The sequence below is a fragment of the Austrofundulus limnaeus genome, unplaced genomic scaffold (genome assembly GCF_001266775.1).
Source record: "Austrofundulus limnaeus strain Quisiro unplaced genomic scaffold, Austrofundulus_limnaeus-1.0 Scaffold140, whole genome shotgun sequence".
Taxonomy (NCBI): Eukaryota; Metazoa; Chordata; class Actinopteri; order Cyprinodontiformes; family Rivulidae; genus Austrofundulus; species Austrofundulus limnaeus.
The window spans coordinates 738,035-751,974 of NW_013952542.1; positions in this window are offsets into that span (position 1 = coordinate 738,035).

Genomic DNA, 13,940 nt, shown 5'->3' on the forward strand with positions numbered 1-13,940 from the left:
CACTTTGGTTCCCAAAGTTGGGCTTGGRACCCAATTATGGGTCATGACGCACCTTGGATAATCTCCAGAAATCAATTTAAAGGGTAATAAAATAATTGCTGATGTAATATTTCCCAATAACTGTTACAAAAACACAAAATAAATAAAAATAAGTATTTATATTTGTGAAAAAGCTGTTTAGATTGTCAAAAAGCCTGTGTTTTTAGGGTTATTAACAACATTTGTGTACTCAGACCAGTAATATTTGGGATCACAAGTTTTTGCCATGGATATTTTGTGGGTCAGAGGATAAAAAGTTTGGGAACCACTGCTCTAGACAATATATCCCCCAGGACTACCAGTACGGTTTCCCATGACAAAATGGCCATCAGGGAGGAGTCAAACCAAGATCAAGTAAAAGAGCTTAATGGACAACCAACGTGTTTGTCAGGATACMTCACACAGAAAAAGTAAATCGGTGCACCCTCCTGCAGCCAGCTTTAAGTGGTATGCAGTGAGAACCTGGCAGTTAAGCCATGGCTCCTGGGGCTCACCAATCTGTAAAAAGAGTCATCAACATCAGGTGCTATACAAAGTAAGGTCCCTATTCTGGTTCCCAGTGACACAAACTGGCTTGTGGTAGTCATACTTTAAGTTTACAAGCATGATGGAATTCATTTTTATGCTATCAGTTTTACAAACCTTCATATTGTTTGAAATCAAAGTAAACAGAGAGTGCAGAGCCTTGACTCAGCAAAGTCGAAGCCCTACCAAAACTTTAGATCTTCTGAAGTTCTTTATGAAACCTCATCTGTTATTCAATACGCTCCCATCAAAGTCCACCACGTGRTTCAGGGTTGGGTTCATTAACAACCCAAAGCCCTGTTTTCTCTCTCCTTTTCTGCTGATGCCAGCAAAAAGAGAGATTTCTGTTGGGAGGAAGAAGGAGACTGACAAGGATGAGASGGAGTGTCAGTTTGCCAAGATCAATAAGTGAATCAAACCCCCTCTGCTGATGTTTCACTCTTTACTATCCCACTTTCATGAATTCACTGTTGTTTGCTCTGTCGAGTCTTTCTTCAACTGATGTTGCCAGACAGCCCCTACCCCSCCAAAAAAATACTGCTGACAAACAGTTGTTTTGGCAATTCCAGCTTCTTTGTTTGTATCGGATCCAAAGGGGAAAAAAACTGCAACCTCTAGCAMCCCTTAAACACTTCTTCTGAAACACTGAGATGAAGAAGTTCCAATAACGTCTCTTCTTCTCGACTAAGTTTCACCTTCAAACTTTCCCTTTCCTGACCCTTCAGCGTGTCCTCCTACACCGCGAGCTTACGGATTTTATTTAGTGCGCTCGTGCTGCGTATTTATTTTTATTCCCGCTACAAAAAGAGTTCCAGCTTTTGTTCCATCTGAAGACAAACGAAAGAAACATCTGGGGATTCATTAACAATGCAGGTTTCAATCAAAAGAACTAACTGTCACTTGGCTAAAACACAGAACAAAAACCTTGATCCACACCTACTTTACAACAAACTACAATGGCATAAATATAGACTCGGGCTATTGTTGCCAAGCCTCTGTTGTCACTACTGTTTGGGAAGAAGAAAAATAAATAAATAAATACCCAGCTCTAAACCCAAGGTGTGTGTGGGAGAGCGTCACAATGCTTGATCTGATTTTCTTCAAGGGAAAACAAGCAGCTCCGGAGCCGCAATCCAGAGCCTCCCCCACCGAACTATTCAGACGACCGTTGATGTTTTGACAAACGTGCAATAACAGCCGGTCCGCTTTTCAAGCTCAAATTGAATTTGTGTCGAGAGATACAAAACGGGATCCAGCACAAATAAGTTAACTCTGTCAGTTGCTCTTGGCGAGACTGAATTCATTTGAATCTATTAGGGAGGACCAGACTTTTACTTTCAGCCGTGTTTAAATAGAAACATCTAAAAGYTGGTCTTTTCAACAAATACGCCTATAAATCCCAAYGACATAGCATGTGTTACAGGRATGCATATTRCCTGCCACCTTTCATGCCAACATTTAGCAYTATTGTTGCTTTTACACGGAATGTCCTTTCTGTTGCAACCTGGGCTAAAACCTGCAGCCTCAGGATTACAAGAACCCAGTACTGATCACCGATCACACCTGCCCACACACAAGCCCACCAGGAACATAAGACTTAAGGGCCCAGCATTCTCAGTACAAATGAGCAGTACATTCCTGATCACGTGGTTACAAGATGTTTATTTTCATACRAACCTTTCATAGTTCATGAGACACATGGGGCAGAACTCCTGGGGAACCCCCCAGCTGCTGTACATCACATGTCTCCACTCCAATAACCAATGTTTGGGCATACATTTRTTATAGATAAAACGCCACAYTTTTCAGCAGACGGACTCCTACACAATATCTGTGGTCTTTTCATCCAGGAGTTTTTGCCATTTAAATTTGATTATAAGAGTCTGGAAGAGTCAYATAGATGAATGTAATTTCTGGCTACTCTTCAAAACTAACCATGCTGTTTGGACGCACAACAGTGGAGTGGTTGAAGCAAAATGCCACCAATGTTGTCTGAGTGCCCACAAGCTATGTCCACACTGCAGTAGTATCAGATTAAGTGACCTTRATCTGATATTATTACCCATATGTGACTTTTATCAATTTATTTTTTTTTTACAAACCCAATCTGTCTTTTCATATTTGGTACTAAACCAGATACACATCTGATGTTTTTCAAACAGACCCCAGTCTAAACAATCATGTCTCATTTTATCCAACTTTTACGTCAGTGAGGTTGAGGTATACAWATCAATCCAAATACTGATATTATCGATACAAACGTCATGCAGTTTATAACTTAAATTCTGCTCTTCTTTATCTACAGAAGTCCAGTAGTTTCATCTTTTTTAACTTTCTATATTTGGTACTTCCTTATGACTGAGAATTTACATCAACCTATGCCTCTAACAGCGTGTTGGATTGTATCACAACTATCATGATCAGTAGTTAAGTTTGTACTGTCTGCTTCTGTCATTCCAGGCTAACGTAGATTAGCTGTGGCGGCCATTTTGAAATGGATTGATTCCAAAATCAGTTGTAGATGTATATTCAATAACTATTTGCTGTGAGTTTGGTACAAACCTGTCCAATGATTCATGAGATGTTATTTAACTGACACAGGGATGACTCCTATAGATCAGTCATCACACAATATTTAGTGCTCGGAGTATGGATTATGGATGATTCTCAGCTACACTTATTTTTAACCTAATTACTGTAAAGTTGATTGGCTTCCCCCCCTCCCCAAGTTTTGCTTTCTTATGACATTTTGATGATGAGTGCATCTCTATAGTGTATTTACTGCTTTAAAAATGTTAGAGAAAGGCTTAGATTTTACCTTTTGACCCCATCACKATATCACATGAGACCTAAACTGGCCAAAACCTTTGTCACAATAAGCTTCGTCTCTTTCAATGATCATTTTTGACAGACAGACGGGCCTCCAGGAGCCCCCCCGTTGAGACTAATCTGCCACACTTTGACCATAGATCATACATGCCACGTTTAGTCCAAGAAGAAACATTGCAATCTTGCTCCTGTCAAGAAAAATGACAGTCCTTTTTTTCCCCTTTTTTTTCAGGGGCAACCGAACTACAAAAACTTCTCGCTGTGCCAAAATCTTTGCCTCTATCTTTGGGACGCAGGGGTCCACGCGTGCTATAAGCTGTCGCTTTGATGGTGCCCTGGGGCACTCTGTGGGACCGCAGATCTACAATGCTCTGCACAGAGTTGTCACTCTGTCAGAAAAAATGTACCGCAGAGCCTTCATAAAAGCCGCCCCGTGCGAGCCTACCATGTTTCCCCCATCAGCCGCGGTTCGCCTCACACAGCTTGTGAAACACAATTTAAATGGAAAACAAGGGCTGACGTCCGGGGTCAGAGGTCGGCACGAACGCCACTCGGGCCGTGAGTGAACGCTGTCGTTTGAGTTCTCCACGTCGCCTGGGAGACGAGCTCTTCAGCATCATCGTCGTCACTGCTTGCTGAGGATGAAATCCTTCTGAAAAGATTTTATGGTGAATTAAAGTGTAGCTGTAATTGCAGCTCGATGCAGGCTGTGGAAAATCTGAAATAAATAGATGGAAAAAGAGAAAGCAAAATATTAGTGAGAYGCGGGGGAGGGGGGTAGCAGCATGAAAAAGCCCATCAAGGTGGAGGCAAAAGCCAAAAAAAAAAAAAAAACCAAAAAGAAATGTTCCCATCTCTTGGTGCTGCAGTGTGCGCCGTCAGATTCTTCACCCGGGGACTGTGGAGCACTTAACTCCATGCAGTTGTGATTTCTCCAATTACGGGTGACAGCTCCCAATCCGTGTGGGAGGTGGATCACCTCTGGAAGTGCCAGGCAGAATAMGAACCGCAGCACTACATTAATAATTCACCGGAGGTACATTCATATTCAGCCTAAGCGCAGCAGTTTGGGGCCCATTAGTGATAAAGGCAAGCAGACGCTCCCTTCTACCTTTCAACTTGATGTTCAGTCGCAGGTAGAAAAGCCCACGTGTTTGATTTTTTTTTTATATGTATTTTTTTATTTTACGACTTTCATTTCATTCCCTCGCACTTGGGCCAACCGCTTGAGCAAACTTTATAAATGTTTCTAAGACGGCAGCCTGGTGGGGTGCTTTTAAAACCGCTGCTGAAGAAGTTTGTTTTAATCTTGAAGCGAAGACGCTGAACGAGCGCCTCCGTATTAATCTAATGCAATACATTTTTGTCTCGTATAGATTAGTTGCTTTCAATTTGTAGAGTTTGCAGAGGCATATGGGGAGCTACGACAACAAAGTCTGAAAGACTCCCTGAAGCATATTGTCCGTCGGTGGTGATAACTGCCATCCATGCCAAATGGCAGCAGTGCTGAGGGAGAACGTCGTGTACCAAACCAACTGCCTTGTCTCAGCAGGCTGCTGCATGCACTTCTTTTTCCTGGAAGGAAAGAAAAAAATACACGCCGGCTCCAAAGGGGAGAATAAAAACGTACATAAAAAACTAAAAACAGAACAGCCTTTGCATTAAAAGTAAATGGAGTACGATGCAGAGAAACAGGAAGCTGGAACAACGGTCATGTTTGTTGCAGTTTGTAACTTGAACTGTAGGAACAACTGTGTGGCTGACCTTTATGGGGACTTTAGGTTTAAAAGCACCTGTTTGCCAGGATTAGTCTGAGCATGYTTGTGGGTGTTGGAGAAGGAATGAAGGATGATTGTTTTATTTTAAATGGAATTTTGAATTACTATTTATAAAAAGTGGTCAATTATTTTCTGATGCAGATGCAAACTAGGGTTGGATATCCACTTAAATAACTTGTTAAGTTTTACTGAATGTACAGAATTTACTAAGTTGTATGAAATTTAGCAGGGTTTAATTGCAGAAATCCTGCTTGTCTCCCAATTTCCCCACTTTCCTTTAGGTGGGGTTTAGAACTTGAGTGAAATCCCMCCYRGTTTGTTTTTATATCCCTGAGGGGACGGTGGATYGACTTCCATTCATTTTCTGGTAATTTTATATCCTAACTCTGACCATTTACCCTAAAATTAACCTCACATGGACCTACCTGACCCTAAAACTAACCTAAGCTCAATTCACTCCTTGGTCCTAAACCTAATCCCCCATCCAAAATCAGCTTCCATACCCGTGGGGACATGGCATCGGTCCCCACGATGCACATCCGATGCCCAGGAGGCTGCCTTTTTCTGGACGATGTAGCAAAAACCTGCCCACACACATACCTTTTTCATGTCTAACAATACTGGTGTCAAATGTTTGTGCTATGTTTAACAGGGAATTCCCACTGGCAGGGCGATCCACTCTATGATTTCTCACTTCCCAATAAAACTGGTTTGCAGCAAAAGTGCAGCAAATTGGAGATTTTCCATTGCAAATTTCTCTGGTGATTTTGAACCCTGTACACCTCCACCTAGTGGCGGGATGGCATCATTCTACAGGTAATATAATCAACATGCATTATGGGAGATGTAGTATGCTGGCTTCAAAGCAGCTTATTTTACGGCAGTGTTTCCCAAAGTTGGGGTCGGGACCCAAAGTGGGGTCCCGAAAAATCAAGGTGGGGTCCTGAAAAGATTTTAGGAATTAATTACATTTTTTTTGCCTTTGTTGTTACCAAGGAGTGAGGTTATTGTATTTAAAATGGATAAATGTAGTATAAAAATATTGTTACTATGCCCATGTTTAGTTGACCTGATACAAATGTTTATCATCCAAAMATAGCTGGGGGCACAGGTCTCTGTTATTGTTATTTTGTGGGTCAAAAGCTGAAAAGTTTGGGAACCACTKCACTTTGGTTCCCAAATTTGGACTTGGGACCCAATTATGGGTCATGAAGCACCTTAGATAATCTTCAGAAACTAATTTAAAGGGTAATAAAATAATTACTGATGTAATATTTCCCCCCTAACTATTACAAAAACACAAAATAAGTAAAAATAAGTGTTTATATTTGTGTACAAGCTGTTTAAATTGTCAAAAAACCTGTGTTTTTAGGGTTATTAACAAAGTTTGTGTACTCAGACCAGTAATATTTGGGGTCACAAGTTTTTGCCGTGGATATTTTGTGGGTCAGAAGATAAAAAGTTTGGGAACCACTGTTTTAAGGCATTAATACATCTTTGAAGGTCTTGCTGTGCCAGGCAACATTTGGACCATGGGCCTTGGGTATGACATGTACTGTACCATCTCAGGAAATGTAATCTCCCTCTGCTACTCAAAATCCTATGAAAATGATTCACCTTCTACTCACTTTTCTGCCCACKCTCCATCACAGCCGACTTATCTTTCTTCCTTTTAGCACCTGAATAAAAGAAATGTAGACAAGTAGCCTTTTTGAGTTCCATGTACTTTGATAAATAACTTCTGGAACTTTTAAAAAGAACTCATCTCTATTTCAACAAACATATCTTCTAAATGTTTCTCAAGCAAACAAAAGACTGGAGATGTTTTAAGACAGCTGCCATCCATTTCACTTTTAGTCTTGCTTAAACTTGCTATTAGCTCATCAATCCAGTCATTATAAAGCTCGTTTTCTCCTAACTGAGGTTGTTCAAAAGGTATCTACAACCAGATATTAATTGTTGTAGCTGTGAACTGTAAAGCTGGTTGGTGTTAAATAGTGGCTACCATTCAGAAATATTTGATCTGTTGATAGTGGATGTGTCTGAATGAACCCAAATGACGTATTGTAACAAAAATRTATTAATTGGAAATCCTATAACTTGTTTTCTCTGCTGCATAAAAGCAGCCGATGTTGCTTTTGGTAGCTAAAGTGTAACAAGTTCAATTTCTCCTACATAAACCATGCAAGGTCAGAAGATTATTTGGAAACACATTGTCTAACGAATGTACTATTTAGCTTGAACATTTGGAGAAGATTCATGGTGAAAAGGAGCACCACACAGAGATGTTTCGGCCCATGAAAGCTGGTAAAAAGAATCATYACTAAGTTTAAAGGAAAAGGGTGACATTCGACTGTCAGCAGGTGAGTGTGAGCTCCATGAAAGCCACATGACCTTTTCACACAAAACCTGTTCTCCACTTAGAAAAAAAAGGAGTGTGTGTGTGTGTGTGGGGAAGGGGGGGGGGGTGTAAGGCGACGAAAACTATTCCATTTAAGATTATGAACCCTCGTATCAATGGTGGCTGCACAGCGACACTTGATTCTTAATAACACGATTCCTTCAAAGGCATTCAGCAAATCACAGAGCATTTCCATTTCAAAAGGAGAGAGCGGAAAAAATCGCTTTCATTTCACTCCCTCTCAGTATTTCTCTCTCTTCTAAAGGTGACTTTTATTTCTGAGAGTGTGTTTTTTAAGAGTTTACCTTTTAAGTGGGTTTGTCAGCGAGTGATGTCACATCAGCATATGTTTAGGACCGTCTCTGGAAATGTCCTTGGGAATCATAGCAAAAGCAGTGACACAAATTGGTGGGGTTTTTACATAAAAGAGTAGCAGTGCAAACACTTTTATTTTATTTATTTATTTTTTTACAAGATTTAAAAAGATTCATGAGCTGATATTTTTGTTTTGAACAGCAGAGTTTGGAAAACGCGATTTCGGAAATCAGAGCCTTTTTTGTTTTCATAAGAGTGGCTTTAAATGGACCTTTCTGCTCATTCGACAGTCACATGTCGCCCCCCACCCCCCTGCAGCCACTTCCTGTATCCGTCTGTTCCTTACCTCAGTGATCCATTTGTCTTCGGAACATCTGTACTGATTGCACGCCGGCTCGCCGAGCCCGTGCCAATCGCCACGCATCTGAATTCCCAAAGAGCTCGGAAACAAGAAGCGTCACAGCCTCTGAGCGCACCTCCTGTGATTGCTTAAGGTTGAATAAGGTGTTAAAAACGGGAATACATTCAAAAGAGTAATTAATCATCTTAATCACATGGCTGCGATGCACCACTTTGGTATTTGCTTCAAACGCTGTGAGCGGTTCATCAAAGCCAGCCATGTAGGTAATGACTTCCTCAGTGCTTTAATACCCTTCTTAAATTTGCATTTAGATCGCAAAGATGGATCCAAGCAAGCTTTTCATAATACTCAACCCCTTCCTAAAGAGGCAGCCATGCAGCACGCCGTGCTGTGTGGACACATAGYGTGATGCAAAAGNAATCAAGAAAGCAAAGGCTCAAGTAAAAAAACCCAAACAAAAGAGCAAATAAAACTTACAAAATAATGTGTTTAGGTGTGGGATCAGTGGTGCCTCTAGATAGGGATTAAAGGTGATCATATGGGGGCCACTGAAAACCCAGGAACAGCACACCAAAACCAAAATCCACAACCATTCCGAAGATTTGTTATAATGTTGATATCCACTAACGTCTAATCTGGTAGCCAAAGAGTTAGCTTTTCTATTGCTAAATAAATTTGAGTTCAAATGATTATTTCTTGCTCTCTGTCCCATTCCTCCATACAGAATTTGGGAAAAGGGCCTTTGTTTACTCTGCCCCATCTACATGGAACATGTTGCAAAAACTCTGGAAGTTAACTGAACTGATCCCATTGAGCGCCTTTAAGTCCAGATTGAGGGCATTAGAAATTACTTCCTTGAATTACGAATGTTTTTAATAGTGATTGTTTGTATTGTGTTTTAATTGTGTAACTCTATGTAAATGTACACTTTTTGCTGCCTCTTGGCCAGGACTCCCTTGAAAAAGAGGTTTTTAATCGCAATGGGACTTTCCTGGTTAAATAAAGGAAATAAATAAGTAAAATGTAAGAAAAATAGATAGCAGAAGCTAACGCTACATCTAAATTGATAATTAATTAAGAGATTTTTAGTGTCTGCAGGCTTTTAATTACTGGAACTGAATTTAGAGGTAGCTAACTGGTCTGCAATTATTTTTCAAAGTTATCAAAAATTCTGACAAGCTAAAGAAAAACTGGTTTCACTATCAGCAAAACTGTGGCCACCACTGGGAATAACCTTCTGATATACAGTTCATAGGTTTACTTTCAATATTCAACTTATTAAAGTGCCTGTGACATGCATATTTTTCAAATACAAAAAGTCAAAGAAAACATTTTATATTTAAGAAAGTTGGAATACTATGCACGATTTAACCCATTTTGTTTTTTGAACTTGGCTCAGCCAAAGTGAAACAGGAAGTGACATCAAAGGGGAACTCTTTAACAAAGAAAACTCTCTGGTCTTTGTTTATTGAAACAATATTTTTTGAACTCCGACTCTTGTTCATCTCTCTGAYAGTGTCTCAAAACAATCTTAAGAAACATTAAAATGTTCTCTACRGTCTGGGTTGTTGGCTGTTATAGCAACGCTCTGTTGACATGCAGACATTCCCCTTTGACATCACTTCCTGTTACTTCACAGGCAAATATCTCAACAACTGTYCATCTCAACGATATGAAATTTTATTTGCAATATTGCATTCATTTGTGTTACAAAAATTTGACATCACAGGCACTTTAAAGCTCATCCTTTATATTTATACAATGATATTACTTTATGTATATAACCTCCTGAATCACTGCATTTTGATGTGGATAACATTGTTTTTAGACTGGGCACATTGAGGCTGATGGGAAGAGCGGCTGCAGCTGTGAGTGAATTAAATCTGGTATAAAAGTATGAAGTATAAAGGGCCGACAAATAAAAACACAAGAGATTAAACTGAACAAATGAGAAAAAAAAGACAGAACAGACAAAATATCGGGGGTTCGTCAGTCACACTGTAACACAACAATGGTCGTGTCAAACTATACGTTGATGGCATCATGTTTGCTGTTTTTATGACTTTGCCATTATCGTTGTTCTTCTAGCTTTGGCATAATGCCAGCATGGATAACACTGCTTTAAATTCTCAGTAACCAAGCCAAGCACAAGCCCCTCAATATGGATACTTTTCCTCTACACCCACCCAGGACCCTGGTATACTCCCACCATGATGATCAACAGCCACAAACTTGCTACAGACAGATGACTTAGATGTGAATGCACCGCCTCATGGGGSTTAAAACTGCATATGGTCTTTCTATCACACTTTAAGTAATCTGAAGCAAATACTGTATAATTTAGGAATGAGAAGTAGCACTACAAACAGTCTTTGACTTGTTTTGTTATCCAGGCCCAGTGCAGCTGCTGGAACATTGTTGTTCTTTTTAAAACTCCGCATTACTTTTAGCGTATGAACAGAACAAGGCACCAGCATGACACTCTGACCTCCACAAAAATGGTTCCCAATGAACTCCATTGAAATTTTTTTCTCCTGTACTTTAGCTTTTGACAGTCTTATGATAAGTACAAGTTGTGTAGAGCCTGAGTCACCGCTGTCCTCGGTGTGATTTAGCCACTTCATTTGCATAGGTTAATTTCAAACAGAACCTCAAATTAGGCTTGAAAGGATAATTACTTAATCTTCCCGTTCCTCTCCCCTTCGCCCCCTCCCTCCACCTCAGTGCTGTATCCATTTTCCATCCAGGTTATGTAAATGGATCTTCCGACATCTACTTTCTCGGGCATCTGTTTTTGTGCATTGGTGGCCAGTCTATTTATTTTTTCCTCGTCTTTCCGCCTCATAGTATTGATTGGACACTTCTTTAATTCACTCCCACTCGTGTACTCTCGAGTAAATTGCCTACACAAACCAGATAATTTCCACAATGCACCTGAAGCCATCATGGCCAATTTGACAGCAGGAGGGCAAATTCATTTAGATTCAGTCATGAACATACTGAGCGCTCACATTAAAGGGCAGCGGGCACGTCAGCTTTGCTGTGGTCACTGATGGTAATTATTTTTGAGCAATAGACGTGTAGCATTCAGATACAGTTGTCCTTTGAGGGGGCTAAAAATGGTGAATAAAAGACAAAGCTATCCTACAAGCTCACTCTGAAGAAAAAAAACGGCAGCTTTGTACAGACTTTATGTTGTAATGATCACGTTACATAACCATACTTTTGATCTTTTCTTGACACCAGCAACATTGCATGAACCTCAAATCCTCCATACACCAAAGAGCATTAAAAGAATCCCACATAGCAGATACAGTAGGTGTGGGCCAGATCTGGTGTCAAGCTGGCATCAATGGCTGTCCGTTGACATGGAGAGTGTTTTGTCATCCTGATGTGGGCCAGGTCTAGCAATGTTGGCAATGTTTTTTAGGATTGTAGGCCACAACTGGCCCAGCTGAAGTTTGGTTCACATGACCCAATCGGTCAATGCCAGAACTGGCCCAGCTGAAGTTTGGTTCACATGACCCAATCGGCCAATGCCAGAACTGGCCCAGTTGTAGTTTGTTTTAGAAGGCCCAAATCTGTCAATACCACAACTGGCCCAGTTGTAGTTTGGTTTATATGGCCCAAATCTGTCAATACCACAACTGGCCCAGTTGTAGTTTGGTTTTTATGACCAGAATCTATCAATTTCACAACTGGCCCAGTTGTAGTTTGGTTTTTATGACCAGAATCTATCAATTTCACAACTGGCCCAGTTGTAGTTTGGTTTTTATGACCAGAATCTATCAGTTTCACAACTGGCCCGGTTGTAGTTTGGTTTATATGGCCCAAATCTGTCAATACCACAACTGGCCTGGTTGTGGTTAGGTTAATGTGGTACTGGCTCATGCATGGATCGCCTCTCTCATATCACATCTTGGCCACCAAAGGGTCGACATTCTTTATGTTAGCTTTGATTGCCTTGTATGCACATTTTCTTTGACAATCTGTTCGAGAACACAGTGTCCACCTTTGGAAGGGCAGTCCCAATGTTTTTTTGTGCTGTCTTCAGCATTTGTTGGTGATTCTTTTTAGTTTTCCACTGTACAGCCAACACGGCATAAATGTACAAAGTAAAAATGGGGAACCTCTCAATTTCCTGGTCCTTCTTATGTTCTGGCCTTCACCTGTGACAGAAAGAACAGGTTCCCATAAACAAAGCAGACAAAATGAACCATCTCCACATTGACTAAGCTTAGCCTTCGGGTGTGAAGGTGGCACCCAACTGAATTTACATCCAATAACTTTTACCAAAAAATATGTTTTTAAGGCCCTGTCACTAAAGGTTTAGACAATTCATGCTAGTTTATAAAGATTTTGCCCAACCCTAAAGATGTCGATGCTTAAGATGAAAAAAAATCTATAATTCCATTGGAAGCCTCTTTTGAATGTAAACATATTGTAATACTACAATTAGTTCAAATATACTCTATAATCTAAATGAAATATTTCTGCCTTCGTTATTTAAAACATTATAGTTACAGAGAATTGCCTTTGAATATCCACTATATTCACAAGGAATGTAGCTACAGTACACCAACGAACAAAACCATCATATTTTGGACCATCATAATGTTCACTATTGTTGTGGAAACAAAAGCTGTGCATCAAGGTTAACCACAAAGTTGCTCATCTTCACCATTTTAAAGCATTTAAAGGTTAATTAAAACACAGGGATTGTACTGTGTGTCACGCATAGTGTAAAAGTGTTACAGGTGTGTTAGACTACTAATTCACACGCTCTTGAAAAATAAAATAATGAATGCATGAGGTGGCTTGGGACTGTATGTGATACACATGTTTTTGAGGTTGTTAAATGTGACAAAACTAAGTGTGAAAACCTGGTGGAGGTGCATTGTAGTTTGTGAAATACAGTATATTACACAGATGCATTGCCTAATTTATGTCTTAGGTATGTGTGGCAAACCTTTAAAGGGATCTCCTACTAGTTATATCTTTAGACATTATTTGATAAACATTTACTTAAAATACAAAATTAAGACTGTAAAAAGTAGGTTACGTTTTTATTAAAGAAATACATTGTCACACAGATGTAGACATTTTATGTACATCGCAAAGCTTCTTTTTTTGATGATGCTTACTAGTGATCTGGTGCAACCTCTATTTAGCTTGAACATTAAGTTTGCACAATGTCTGACRTTCAGCCCTCATAAATGATACTGGAGTGCATWAACAGAGAGGAGAATGTAGAAAAGACTCAGCCTAAAACTGAAAATGACAACAGTTCTGCTACATGGAAAACTYCCCTGAGCTTTAGCTTTTTAGTTTTTGTGTTAGCTCCCAAGAAATATGTATAAACTTAGCACAAAAAGTAAGGAAATGTGTGTTTAGTAGATTATTTCTTAAATCTTATATCGGGCACCTGGGGGCACCAGAAGTTCAAATCAAGTGTCAAACAGCAAAAGAAGCTGTTTGGCAGAGAATATTGGGCAATTTTTTCATTTGTGCAACCCACCTACTCATACTGCCCTTACCGCAAATGCACGTTCCTTACAAATGTTGCACCATTTAAAAGGGAAATTAACAGTCTTTTCATCACTATAAAATTGATTGCCAAGAAGCATTGTTACAACTTAGAAATAATACCAAACACGAATTTCCATACTTTTTATGCTAAGTTATATATATA